The sequence below is a fragment of the Perca fluviatilis genome, chromosome 6 (assembly GCF_010015445.1).
Source record: "Perca fluviatilis chromosome 6, GENO_Pfluv_1.0, whole genome shotgun sequence".
Classification (NCBI taxonomy): Eukaryota; Metazoa; Chordata; class Actinopteri; order Perciformes; family Percidae; genus Perca; species Perca fluviatilis.
In genome coordinates this window covers 13,313,522-13,327,938 of record NC_053117.1, presented here as the reverse complement: position 1 = coordinate 13,327,938, position 14,417 = coordinate 13,313,522, and the positions used below count along the sequence as shown (strand labels likewise).

At 40.3% G+C, this 14,417-nt stretch overlaps 1 long non-coding RNA gene across 1 annotated transcript; it reads left to right on the top strand.

Moving 5' to 3' along the window:
* The first annotated feature begins 226 nt into the window (after positions 1-226).
* On the top strand, positions 227-1,363 carry LOC120560090. The gene is made up of 2 exons (XR_005639421.1): positions 227-421; positions 969-1,363. It is a non-coding gene; the product is annotated as an uncharacterized LOC120560090 (long non-coding RNA).
* The last annotated feature ends 13,054 nt before the right edge of the window (positions 1,364-14,417 follow it).

The following is a 14,417-nucleotide window of genomic DNA, read 5'->3' as shown; positions in this document are numbered from 1 at the left end:
TTGGCATTGAAACAACAAATATTGGTACTGAAAAATGTTGAACTGAAATATAAAACACAAACATCAAAAAATAATAATCTCACAATGCTATTATTTTATTTCACTTTGACATTTTTTTGTATTATGATAGGTTTTTCAATGTCAATCTACATTTTTTCTTGATGTCTGACTTTTTTCAGTAACAGTTTTTTTTTTTACACTGTCAGGATTTTTACAATGTCACTGGTTTTCAGTTTCAACTTTCTGTCACTGTTTTGGCGTAGGGAGGAGGGGCCTGAGGGGAGGGACAAAGAGGGCGTGGTTTACAGGTAATTTGCATATGATTTGCATACTGTGAGAGACTGCACCTCCACAGGCATCCTCACAGATTACCTATATCTGCAATGGCTTCCACAAGTTCACCTGGAACCTCCAAATCTAAGTGAGTCTGTTTTTCTCTGCCATTTTTTTCACTTAGAAGCAGGCTGGTTTAGTGTGAACTTTTAATGTAGGCCTAAGCGGTGTTGTTTTGGCAGAGGTTAGAACTGTTCTCTTCATCCATGGTTAGCACACGTCAGCTAACTTGTGGCTAATTGTAGCTAAGTCTCCCATCGAACAAGCGCTAACGCTAGCTAATACCACATCAGCTAGCCCACTTGGGGGTTGAAAGTGATATTAATAGTGCACTGATGTGTCAGTCTTTAAGAGGGTCACCTGCTAGATCCCTCCAAACCACTATATATTTGTACCACGCCTCCAGAGGGACCTTGACACTTTACACGACTTCTCCAGGACCCTGTGCAGCTTCAAAATGTTGAATTAAACCTTCTTTTTTTATTTTGTTTGGATATTTATTATGGCCATATGTGCATAAAAAATAAAATGCACACCTAAAGTGTGCATTTTATTTACAAAAAAAAGTGTAATTGTTTTGTGAAGTATTATAAAAGCAACTGCAGTCTTTTAATAACATTACTTGTCAATTACAGGATATACAAGATCTTTTCTTGGAGGGGGACCATGACAGTGACAGAAGAGTCTGCCAGTGGAGTACTTTTACCACCCATCCAGTGCCCTCTGAGGCTGCAGACCATGGCAGAACTGAGGGCAGCCATTTACCCTGTGACTAACTCCTAGTACAATGGCGGATAGCTTTGCAAGACTGCACTTAACTATGTGATTCTTCACACATAAACATGGCAGGATAACACAGGAAAACCATTTTGTTGTTTAAAATGACACATACCACTACTACTTTATATGTAGTACTGATTTTAATCCTTAACAGTTTTTGAAATGACATGCATTTACACTATGGACTCCAGCAAAACAGTTAAATCTGTACCTTTTCAATGAATAACAAATAAATATATTCAAGTAAGAATTTGACTCTATATTTCATAACAAATTACAGTAAATGCAATGATAATGCATATGAGGGTTAATGTGTACTGGTCTATGCAAAAGGGTACAAGTCCCATTTCATGACTTAAACCAGTGTAAAAGTGTAAATAGTCAAAATCCACAGGCTGATGTTGCAGAACTTCCTGAAGCCTTCTCAGCAGTCTCTCCATAAACTGCCTCCCAGTCGAAGGTGCCTGTAATTATACACAACTTAGTGAAATCAGATGAGAAATGTAAAGGTTATGCCTTTAAGCCAGAAATACCTCAGACATACTAGTTTTTGTTTACAGACAAATTTATACATTTATGTCCAAGTAAACCTTTAACCGATAATATCAGTTAAACAGTTATAAAATATTGGACTGGTTTACATGATAATATTAACTGTTATGTTCAGTTAAGGCAGTTTTTCAGTAACTGTGTTTTCCCAGTTTTAGGAAATGTCAGTGAACGCGTTCTGCCTGTGTGATTTGCCTAGAAACCTGTCAGTCAGCAGCTATACTTGTGATTGGAGGATAGTTATGGGGGAGGGGCGTTAACGTTCCGTGCCTGTGTCGGCAGGTAGAGAGAGCGGAGCTCGTTCTCTTAAGACATCCATGACGGAGCTAATGAGAGACGCAAGCGAGTCAAGCCTCGTGCACCAGCAATAACACTGGCCTTAGACTTATAAAGGACACGAATTACTGTTATTATAAATACTAGATTATAGAAGATAGATTGACATCCCCAGCCGGAGACTTAGCTACAATTAGCCACAAGTTAGCTGACGTGTGCTAACCATGGATGAAGAGAACAGTTCTAACCTCTGCCAAAACAACACAGCTTAGGCCTACATTAAAAGTTAACACTAAACCAGCCTGCTTCTAAGTGAAAAAAATGGCAGAGATAAACAGACTTACTAGATTTGGAGGTTCCAGGTGAACTTGTGGAAGCCATTGCAGATATGTGGTTATAACACATGGATCTGTGGATGCCTGTGGAGCTGCCTTCTCTCCCAGTAGCCTATGCAAATTACCTGTAAACCACGCCCTCTTTGTCCCTCCCCTCAGGCCCCTCCTCCCTACGCCAAAACAGTGACAGAAAGTTGAAACTGAAAACCAGTGACATTGTAAAAATCCTGACAGCGTAAAAAAAAACTGTTACTGAAAAAAGTCAGACATCAAGAAAAAATGTAGATTGACATTGAAAAACCTATCATAATACAAACAAATGTCAAAGTGAAATAAAATAATAGCATTGTGAGATTATTACTTTTTGATGTTTGTGTTTTATATTTCAGTTCAACATTTTTCAGTACCAATATTTGTTGTTTCAATGCCAATTTTTATTTTCAATACTACAGGTTACTGTCACTGTTCTAGCTCCATAAGAATCCAGCTGCCGTGCAAAGTAATACATTATCAGCGTATGAGCAAAAATGTTACATTTTTAACAAAACATTTTAACCAATCTTCAATGTATCTTGAATCTGTAAATTGACCCAAGAGTCAAGAGGAAGAAGAAATGGCATGTTTAGTGTCTGTTCCACAAAAATAATATAAACACAAGAAAAATGTGACTTCTCACTGTGTCAAGAGTTGATTCAACGGAATCCAGGCTTGATTTACAGAATAATGTACAAATAAATGCAAAAAGATGTGTAGCAGATATCAGCTCTAGGAGATGTGATGGCCCTTCTGCCAGAGCAGGGCCCGCTGTGTTTCTGTCTCTTTTCGTGTTTTTCTCTGTGCTACATTACAGGTCCACGGGCGGTGCCCAAATCAGTGCAACTGGGAGCACCTGGCCAGTCTCCCAGGAGTCCTTAAGATCTGGCTGTCAACCCGCTTAGTGGGCCTCTCTTCATCCATCCGGCACCATGTTTCTGTTTAGTTGGCTTTGGCCTGGTTAATAGTTTTCATTGTTCATTACTTGCGTATAACTTCCTTGTATATTTAGTTCTTTCTTCTTACTTCATTATGAGTTATTGTTGTTCAGTAAATAAATGTTAAACCTTTTAGCTGCAAACCGTGTGTCTCTGGTCTTTTGTCATGGCTTGTGAGCCACATCATGACAGAGAATACTAAGAAGATGTCAGACAGACCAAAGCAGTGAAGATACTGCAATCTTGGGACAAAGAGTGATGGAAGGCTAACACTAATATATGCGGCCAGTATTAGTCTTTTGAAGATATCAATACTGGCTGGTTAGTGTTAGTCTTGTCTGACATGATAGACTTATTTTTAAGGAATGTAAGATTTTTACACAATTAAATTTGTGAAAAAAATTAAACAACAAGGCCAAAGCCCCACGTGTGTTCCCTGGAGGCTACGATGTTCATTTCAGCCACCACAGAAACAACATTGTGATATTTTTGCTCTTTGTGTACTTGAAATAAATTACTTTGTATGTTGTTGTGTTTAGATTGTAACACATCTAAAGGTAAAAGTAATTTGCTGTTCATATTAGCCACACTCAAAGGTGGGGCCAAGAGCCTGTAATGGAGAGAAAGGCCAGATGCGATGAATCGAACAAATGGGCACACACTTCTGAAAATTCTCTCCTCAAAAAGGCATTCACGGTGTTGCACTCTGTTGTACACACAAAAAGTTGTGAAGGTAGTGGTGTGAAGAATGAAAAAAAGAGAACGTGAGAGAGAAGTTCAAACCCTGCCTATTTTCTCTCCTCCATTGGAATAGAGGTTCCAGACATTGTGAGACAATCCAACAAGCGCTTCCTTTTAAGCATAATGAGGCCTTAACACTGACCGACCTCCACAGGATGCATTTTCTATGTAGAACAAAAACTGTTGCATTGTAATTAGATAAAAAACATTATTGGATAAAATATGAAACATATAAAAAAATGGATCAGAACTGAAGTTTATTATTGTAAGCAAATTTATAACAGTGCAGCAAATTTGGTTTTGGTGATTTCCAGGTATAAATATATATATATAACGTTTGATTCAACAGCATTTTTTTGACAACAGTGTTTCAACATGTAGCAAACTCTCCAGGTTTGGCTGCAAGGCCTATTTCTTAGCAAAAGCTGTAGCTACATGGTGATATATTTTACATAAATTGCACAATTGTATGTGTACTACTGATGATGCTAGTGCAGTTATAGCAGCCTGTTTTCGCCGACCTACAATCCAGATTAGTCTTTAACATTATCATGCGATGTCTTGGGTGCAAAGTTGACATTCCAAAGTTGACAGAAGCATCAGGAGTGCCCAAAACTAAATTTGTTCATCCTCTGGGGAGCATGAACACATTAGATATTGAGTGTTTAAATATAATTTTTGGCATGGTGGGGGTACTAGAGGACAGGTTTCACTGTCTGGAGACTGTGAATATCCACAGGAAATCCCATGGAAGTCTGACCAGTTGTCAAAGAAAAATGCATGTTATTGTCATCAACATCGGCAAGACATAGTATTGTAAATATATGTCTTAAACTGTATAATGCAATTACTATTCTATATCCAAGGTTTTTTGTGTCTATCTTTAAAACTTGCTGAGACTATACTGCAGTTTACCTTAGGGATTGTAATGGCACAGAGAAGTAGGGTTGGGACATTTCAATTTGAGCACAAAAAATAAGGTGATGGAGGCAGAAGGAGCCTTGACCAAGGTGTTGGAAAAGGGAACTGCTGGTGGAAGGCAGGTAGCTGAACAGAGGGGAAGGAGTTAACACTCAGCTGTGGTTAATCTCCTCAGGGGGACTTTGGGGCAATATCCAGTTAGACTGGAATGTGAATGTGTGTGATTCTGACCAGGGGCTGGCACAACTGTCTCTCACTCCTCCTGCAGAGAGCCTATGGTCGCTCCTCTCAGCAGTGTTATTTCTCCCCAGCACCCTATTAAAACTGCTCTCAACACATGGAACTGGCTTCAACCATGGTAGACAAGCAACTCCCTGGAGCCTAACCACTGTCGCTTGAATCCAAACCACACAAGACCTCAGAGTACACAAGCATTATACTAAAGAATTAAGTCTAGCTCTCTATAGATGTTGGAAAGTCAGAGATTCAAACTTTGTAAAAGGAAAATCCAATAATACAACAATCAAAATTCCAAAAAGGAAACTTAGACATGATATTTTATTTCTGAGAAGCTCCTGATACCCTACTGACACATTAGCATGGTTATATGTACTGTAGTCTATATCGACAATGTTTCATTTCCGGGATTGTTTATAGGTGCCACCGGAAATTCCACCGGATGTCCCTCGTCTTCGGCTGGATCTTCCGCTTTCTTTGTTTTGGCGTTCTAAACTCCAGTGGATTCATGAGGACTATGGTTAACTGCTCCTCAGATCTCTGCAGGGTAAATCCAGACAGCTAGCTAGATTATCTGTCCAATCTGAGTTTTCTGTTCCACAACTAAAACAACCTTTGAACGTACACATGTTCCTCCAAAACAAGTTCCTTCCCAAGGCTATTTTGCAGAGGCACCGTGGCTCCGTCCGCAACTTAGCACCGCCCATGACGATTGTGATTGGTTTAAAGAAATGCCAATAAACCAGTGCACATTTTTCTCCCATCCCGGAATGCTGTGGACTAGCCAGACCTTCTTCCGCAGCACTGTGGAGGATGGTCTGGCAATGCGAGACTATATGTACTTTAAATACCGCACCACTTTAATTCTAACAAATATAGAAAATACAAAATACACTTTCATTTTTTAGGATTAAATAAACACATCTCTCAAAAACATGTGCATGTAATACATAAATGTCTAAATAAATACATACCTTTTGAAATGTTTATTGTTTATTGTTTATTTCAATGACATCATAGGACTACCAACATGGCTGAAAACTTAAGTCCATCAGAAAGTTTCTTGAGCTGCAGTTTCTCTAAGGGTCGCTGGACGTCTCTCTTGATAAACCTCATTATATTTTCATGTAGTTCGGTCACATTGCACAGCCAATCAGGCTGTCTAAATTATGTGTTGGAGATGATATTTAAATGCTTTGTTTCATTAACAGGATATTAACTCTAATAAAATGTTTTCACATCCCATTTCAATGCCACACTTTGCCCAAGACAATGGCAAAAATCTAAACCAAATCAAGGCTTACCTGAGGAATAATGTCAGATAGTGTGTTTATCAGTAATATCACGGTTCCTTTTCTGTGGTTGTAATTATGACATCCCAAAGCATGAAATTCAATAAATAACCAAATCCAATAGCGTCTGCTGCAACACTGTATTGTTGGATTTTGTCATTAGGCTTTTTAAAAAGCTGAAAAGTTAACTTCCAAAACTATCATGTACTGTATTGATATTTTCTAAGAAAATATAATAAAACCTCAAACCTTAATAAAAACCTCTTTAAATTGGTATCCAATGCTTTGATTGCTAGAACATTTTAGCACCTTATCATTTTAATGATTGCTTGTTAGAATTCAGCTCTCAATTCTTTTCTGTCTGTTTAGCCATAGTTTTGTCCAGCTAATTAACCAATTTTCATGTTATCATTATACATTGCAAAAGTAAAACAAAAACAATTATATTGCCAGAAAATGATTTTTCTTAGTAAAAGCTTACCTCGAACTGTATGTTAGAATGCTACTGTATATAAAGGATTTTTTTTAAATATAGAGCTAGCTCTAGCATTTCCAGTTTTTAAGAACAATTCTCACAACAATATGAGGGGCCTAAAACAAGTACAGGCAATATATATAAATTGCTCTGAAGAAATGTTAGCAATTTTAAAATGGCCCAGCATCTAAAATGTGCGATTTTTACACAGTGGTTAAGGGGTTTACTCCCAGTGGGTTCCTCTCAGTAAACGTCAGGGGGTGTGTCTCCATATCCGTTGTGAATTATGCGAACTTCAGCAGATGGTAGTAATTTACAGAAACCTACTCTTTGTGTTGAAGGCAGAGCTTACACTGTAATGGTATTTCTGTGTTAAAATGCCACAAGCGGAGTTGAATGCTCAAATCCTTTAAAACTTTAATGCAAAGGCTGCAAGTTGATCATTTGGTGACAAAGGAGAAAAAATAGTGTTAACTTATTATTTGAGCCTTTGTGAGAATATAGGCCTACAACTGAACCGCAGTTTCATAGGCACACGTTTACTTTGGTAAATACTAGTTTTACTATTTGGTAAATGGGTGCAACAAGGCACTTAACACTGCCAAGGTTAGGGGTTGCAATTTCAATAAGGCCACCCAGGCTACAAATTTATGCAGATGCAATATATATCTGGTAATTTACAACATGACAGTAGACACAGTAGACATCAATATCAAACTACCAAGTCTTGTTTTTCTACTAGGACTACATGAATCCCCAGGGTTTGTTTCCCCCTTTTTACAAGCATGTGGAGTGTTATGTAGAGCGATGTGTAGCACAGAAAGCATTCCCCTGTAGTTTACTGTGGGCTTGGCTGGGTATGGCAGATGTCTGCAACACTGCTCTGCTCCGAGTTGAGGGCTCCATTTCAAAGGCCTGTTTACTGGCAAGTCTTAATAGGAAGTGATCTTAAAGTGTTCCTTTAAACATGTCGGAGGCTAATGGTTTAATTTGCTCTGGGTATTGCTCTGTCTAATGAGATTTAGCATGCGCTCCCAACTGCACCACTCAAACACTCATCTTTTGGAAAGAGAGACATCACATCCTCTGTTCATTTGTAATGCTACCGTACATATCTTTTAATATGTCACATTGTGGATTTCTTGCTTCGTTGCTGCATCAGACTTGATTTTCCTTACGATGGCAATGTTGTTGTTTTTGGTCGCCTGTGTAGCTAACATGCTGACGTGTGTGCAATATGTAAATGTATTTTCAGATTTCTTTCTAGTCTTCTTCATTTGTATCTCTCTGATTCTGCACTTTCCTTGTGTGACCTGCTCATTAGAAATTAAAGGTGCAGTAAGCGATGCTGCGCAAAGATTGTTGATATTTGAACTCAACTGCCAAAAAAAACAATCCCCCCCTTCAGAAGCTCCGCCCCCCAGATTCACGGACAGATTACTACTGCCACCTCCCCACCCACCATCAACTGTTGCTGCCAGTCGCTGATTGGCTGGATTAGTGTTTTGTGGCTCACACACTACTTTCCATTTGTTTTTTATTTACGGAGCCAGATTCTTTTTAGCGCACACAGAAAGTAGAGAGCTAGGTGACCGTGAGTACACATTCGCTGAATTTGACAAAAAGTATACTGGATTAACACCACTTACTATAGATTTTTAATATTAGCAACACACAAAGAGTTTACAACAGGTATCAGTATTAATATACCATATTAGTCAGTTGCTAGGCCTGCAAATTGTGCCATTCATTTGCTTGATAATGTAAATCCACAACGTTCCACTCCCGGGATTGCTTCAGTGCCACCGGAAATACCGCTGGATTTCACTCTTTTCGGCCGGATGTCCGTTACCTTCCGCTTTCTTTGTGTTGGAATTTTGGTATGGTTAACTGCTCCTCAGATCAGACAGCTAGCTAGACTATCTGTCCAATCTGAGTTTTCTGTTGCACGACTAAAACAACTTTTGAACGTACACATGTTCCACCAAGACGGAAGTTCCTTCCCGAGGCTATTTTAGCATTGGCACCGCGGCCCATGACGATTGTGATTGGTTTAAAGAAACGCCAATAAACCAGTGCATGTTTTTTTTCCCATCCCGGAATGCTGTGTGGACTAGCCAGACCTTCCTCCGCAGTGCTGTGGAGGAAGGTCTGGCAAAGCAAGACTTTGCTTGAGGACCAAAGAGTGTGTGTGCACATGTGTGTGTTGCTGCATGCACGCATGTACACACTACAGAGCTAGGTGCAGGATTGAACAGTGATGGATTGGGTCTCACAGGCCTCTGGTGTGTTAATTTCCAGAGTCCAGCCGGTGGCTTGGGTCATCCCAGGGATCAAAGGCTGCGACAGGATCACAACAGCATCCCTCCCACTGGTCCGGGGACTTACATCCCCCCCACTCCCCGTCCTTCTCTCTGTATGAAGACATAGGAAGTTATGTTCTCCTGTTTGACAGCTTCTTCATTTACCTCTCTGATGGAATATGCCCTCCTGTACTCTTTGCCAGAGGCAAGATATTTCTCTGTCATTTTAATTCTGATTTGTTGCTCATGTTATCACAGTGATTTCACATCAAATTCTCCTCAGAGACTGAACAATATCTGGTTGCTGTGAATCTGGACATGATTTTCCCTTTGTCTTACTCCTTACCTTAACCTTAACATTAGTGGAAACACTATAAGAGCACTATTTCATTACATAATTGTTTTTGCATTTGATTTGCAAAAACATGTGCGAATTCTATTGAATACCACAAACAGAGCAACTATTTATTCGTCATGGATGGATAGATGGATGGACGGATGGATGGATGGAGTACATTTCCAACACAAAAGTGCCAGACATAAACTTGTTATTATTTAATTTATTTGTCGTTACATGTTTAGACCATTTACCAGACCTCCAATATACATTTTTTTCAAAACACTGTACTGTTTCAAATGAATGAATGCACACAAAAGGGTTATCTTTGTGAAAGTAAAGTATCCACATGTAAAAAAAAGATGTTTCACAAATGTATTTCTGATGCACATGCAATATTTTTGATATACATAGTGTAATAGAAATTCCATAGAAATATGTATTTAAAAGTACTTGCAATTTTCACGAAAAACATATTTGGATGTTGTTATGTGTATATACAGACTGTTGAACATGTAATTCAAACTTGTCATATGTCAACTCCACTGTGTTTGTGTGTGGGTCTTTTAAAACTTCCCTGACGTTGCTTGATTCACAAATGTTTTTTTTTTCTTTTTCAACAGGGAATTATCTGTAGCCAATCAAAGGTTTCCCTCCTTTTCAGCCAATCACATGACCATGATCACATGATAGCTCTGCTGCAGCAGATCACCCCCACAGTGTGTAGCGATATAATTCCTTTCCTTAACAAACAATAGCGCGTTCATGAAGCATTAAGTTGTTAAATTCTACTCATTTAGCGTCTGGCTAGTTAGCCAGCTAGCTTGCTGATTTCACCGTGCTTTAATACTAACGTTACACTGGTACCGAAAGTAAGCTGAACAGCCAGCTGGTAGCCAACGGTGGCCAAAGGTCCCTCCACACCGCCGCTAGAAGACTACTTCGCCGGGGGTCTGATCTCGGACCGCACCAACTGCAACCGCACTAGGACTCTTCACCCCCAACCGCTAGCATACTACTTCGCCAGTAGGAGTATGGACGGCCACTTCGGAGCCAGCACAAACCCCCAGTGCAGGGAGTCACAGCGTTTATGTTCACAACATTGTTCAACCCGTTCTCACTCCCATCTCGTAAAATACTGACTCTTGGTCAGTGGCTCTCAGCGTCAAAAATCACCCTTTAGCACCTGTATGGAAAGCATGGGGGAGAGCAGCAGCTCGACCGCGGCTCTGTAAGATGACATAGTGGTGAGTAGTACGAACGACCGAAAATAGAGTCTTGACCAAGCACGTTTAAATATGATGCCAAAGGGGTTGACGCGAGTCCGGAGAGCGTCAAAAAGTGACGCCAAGGGTCCTGACCAAGCATGTCTAAATATGGCACTATAGGAGACATTTTGCGTCAATAACAAATGCCAAAGGCACCTGACCAGGTGTCGCTTTTTGACGCGATGGGAGTCAGAATGTGTTGCATTGTTAAGTGTCAGTGACAGTTTGGGCTGCTCCTTGCTGCTCGGCACTTTGAAATGCTGGGACCAGACGGAACGGTCACTTCATTTTCGCCTGAACGCTGTCGACTAACGCGAGCGCCCCACTGACGTGACGTTTGCGATCTAGATTAGGGGTAAAACTGTCAGGCTGACGTCTGCTGAAATATACAAGTTATGGTTAGCATATAACCACTACCCTTAAACCTGGTAGGTTAGCAGGCCAATGGACCACCCTCCTAAGCATATCCAGTGTGATATTAGATTTCAGTTAAAGATTTAATTAGAGAACTGCATGGGACTCAACAGTCCTTCTCAGGAACTTTCCCATCATTCCCTTGCTTTTTCTTTCAGTCTGGTTCCCATCTTACCAAGTGGAGTATGTGAGGGGTTAGATGTTGGGGATAAGCTCCTCTGGGTAAAACTCCATGAAATGCAGCAATGGGATTACGGGGTCCGTGCACAAGTCTGAAGCAATCCTCTCTCTGCCATTATTCACGTCTGCTTTTCATCTCTTTGTGTCGTCTCTTATTTTTCTCTTAAACCCATTGATTTAGATTATTGCCGGTTTTAAACAACAGCAAAGTTAAAAAAAAACCAAACATTTCTGTAGGTCAGTGTGCTCAACAGTTGTATTCATGATATCCAGTAGCAGCAAAGTAATTAGATTCATCATTAAGTTTAAAAGGGCCGTGTTCCCTGAAGAGGGATTAAGTTGTAACATTGACATCTTTTTTAAATATTACTGATACAAGTAGAAATTGAAAAAGATAGCTCTTTGTCAAAGTAAAGTCAAAGTGTCATCTTTTGTGTTTAGTAGTATTTTGTGGTATGTTGCAAGTTTGGTTCAATTTGAGCGGGATGGTTTGTTGTTGACTTTAATCAGACTCAAGTTTCTTGTAGATTATATATGCAGTTTGCAGGTCATGCCTCTACACCAAATGAGGCTGCTTCCAAACGATGATGAAGGACCTCTTCAGAACTGATAAAGCCCAGGTGGCACAAAGAGTCATTTCAGAGTGTTTGTATTAATTGTATTCCAGACATCTCATATATAAAAACTGTTGGTGTCATCCTCAGACCACATCTGTTTCTGGAGGCTTGGTCAGCATCCATGAAGTAAAAAAAAAAAAAATGGACCCCCCACCCATTTTTTTTTTTTTTTTTTTCAAAAACAAACAACAACCACCACCCCCCACACCACCCCCGGTTTTTTCCCCCAACACCCCAGGTTATGAATAATGAGGACACCAGCACAAGCTGAGTCAACGTTAGCTGTGGTAAGTTTGGAAATGATGGCAAAGAAGCTAAGCAATGTAGCGTTAGTACTGTGAACGACATGTCAGGAAGCAGTAACGTGAGACCAGCACTCGCGTGTTCTGCAAGGTGAAATTTACTGTTTTTTTTTTAAAGGAGACTGGTGGATTTGAAGAGAGTCATATTGCAGCTTCAGTTCCCTGTTGGAGAGAAGTCTGTCTGACAGCAAGGTGAAGAGGTGAAAATATTCTAAATGTAGCATACGCTTAAACTGATGCGCCATCCAAGTTTCTGTACTGTATGGCAATGTACTGAAGCAACATTATACAGAAACCTATGTCAGGTATGGTATTTCCCAGTCTGCTCAGTTACTGGGATTTTCAAGCACAACCATTTCTAGGGTTTACAAAGAATGGTCTGAAAAAGTAAAAACATCCAGAATGCTGCAGTCCTGAGGGTGAAAATGTGTTGTTGATGCTAGAGGTCAGAGGAGAATGGGCCAAGTGATTCCAGCTGATAGAAGATCTTCTTTGACTCAAATAACCACTCGTTACAACCGAGGTATGCAGCAACGCATTTGTGATGCCACAACACACACAACCTTGAGGTGGATAGGCTACACCAGCAGAAGACCCCACCGGGTACCACTCATCTCCACTGAAAATAGGGAAATGAGGCTACAATTTGCACGAGCTCACCAAAATTGGACAGTTGAAGACTGTAAAAGTGTTGCCTGGTCTGATGACTCTCGGTTTCTGTTGAGACATTCAGATGGTAGAGTCAGAATTTGGCGTAAACAGAATGAGAACATGGATCCGTCGTGCCTTGTTACCACTGTGCAGGCTGGTGGAGGTGGTGTACAGGTGTGACGGATGTTTTCTTGGCACACTTTAGGCCCCTTAGTACCAATTGGGCATTGTTTAAATGCCACAGCCTACCAGAGCATTGTTTCTGACCATGCCCATCCCTTTATGACCACCATGTACCCATCCTCTGATGGCTACTTCCAGCAGGATAATGCACCATGTCACAAAGCTCAAATAATTTCAAATTGGTTTCTTGAACATGACAAAGAGTTCACTGTACTAAAATGGCCCCCACAGTCACCAGATCTCAACCCAAGAGAACAGCTTTGGGATGTGGTGGAAAGGGAGCTTCATGCCCTGGATGTGCATCCCACAAATTTCCATCAACTGCAAGATGCTATCCTCTCAATATGGGCCAATATTTCTAAAGAATGCTTCCAGCACCTTGTTGAATCAATGCCACGAAGAATTAAGGCAGTTCTGAAGGCGAAAAGGGGGTCAAACACGGTATTAGTAGGGTTTTCCTAATAATCCTTTAGGTGAGTGTATATATATATATATATATATATATATATATATATATATATGTATATGTTTTGTCATTGTTTCTACACACTTCCAAACAGTTAGTAATGTATGGAGGTATGATGCTTTTCTCTCTTCTCAGATGTAGATGGATGCAGAACATAGGGCTAAAGGAACATAGGGCTGAGAAAACAGGGCTGAGAGAACATAGAATTGAGGGAACATAGGGTTGAGGGAACACAGGGCTGAGGGAACATAGGGTTGAGGGAACACAGGGCTGAGTGAACATAGGGCTGAGATAACATAGGGTTGAGGGAACATAGTGTTGATGGAACACAGGGCTAAGGGAACATAGGGCAGAGGTAACACAGGGCAAAGAGAATATAGGGCTGAGGAAACAGGGCTGAGAGAACATAGAATTGAGGGAACATAGGGTTGAGGGAACATAGTGTTGATGGAACACAGGGCTAAGGGAACATAGGGCAGAGGTAACATAGACACGCTTCCTATCAGGGTCGATGCCGATGTATACAAAAATGACTACCATCGGCAGATTGCCGATATAAAATGCATCCCTAGTCAAAAACAAACATAATCCAGGAGAAAATACGTTTACCTCGAAACGTAATTGAGAATGCAGTTTAACTGTATGGGAAAGTAGTTTTTAGGAGACAGAGTTACATTGATGTAACACAACAGAACTGAAGCAGCTCTTTTTCCAGGTGCTTTTATTTGCATCTAGTCAAGTCGACCATTGGCAGAGGTCATCTCACAGCCTTCATCAGCAGATGGA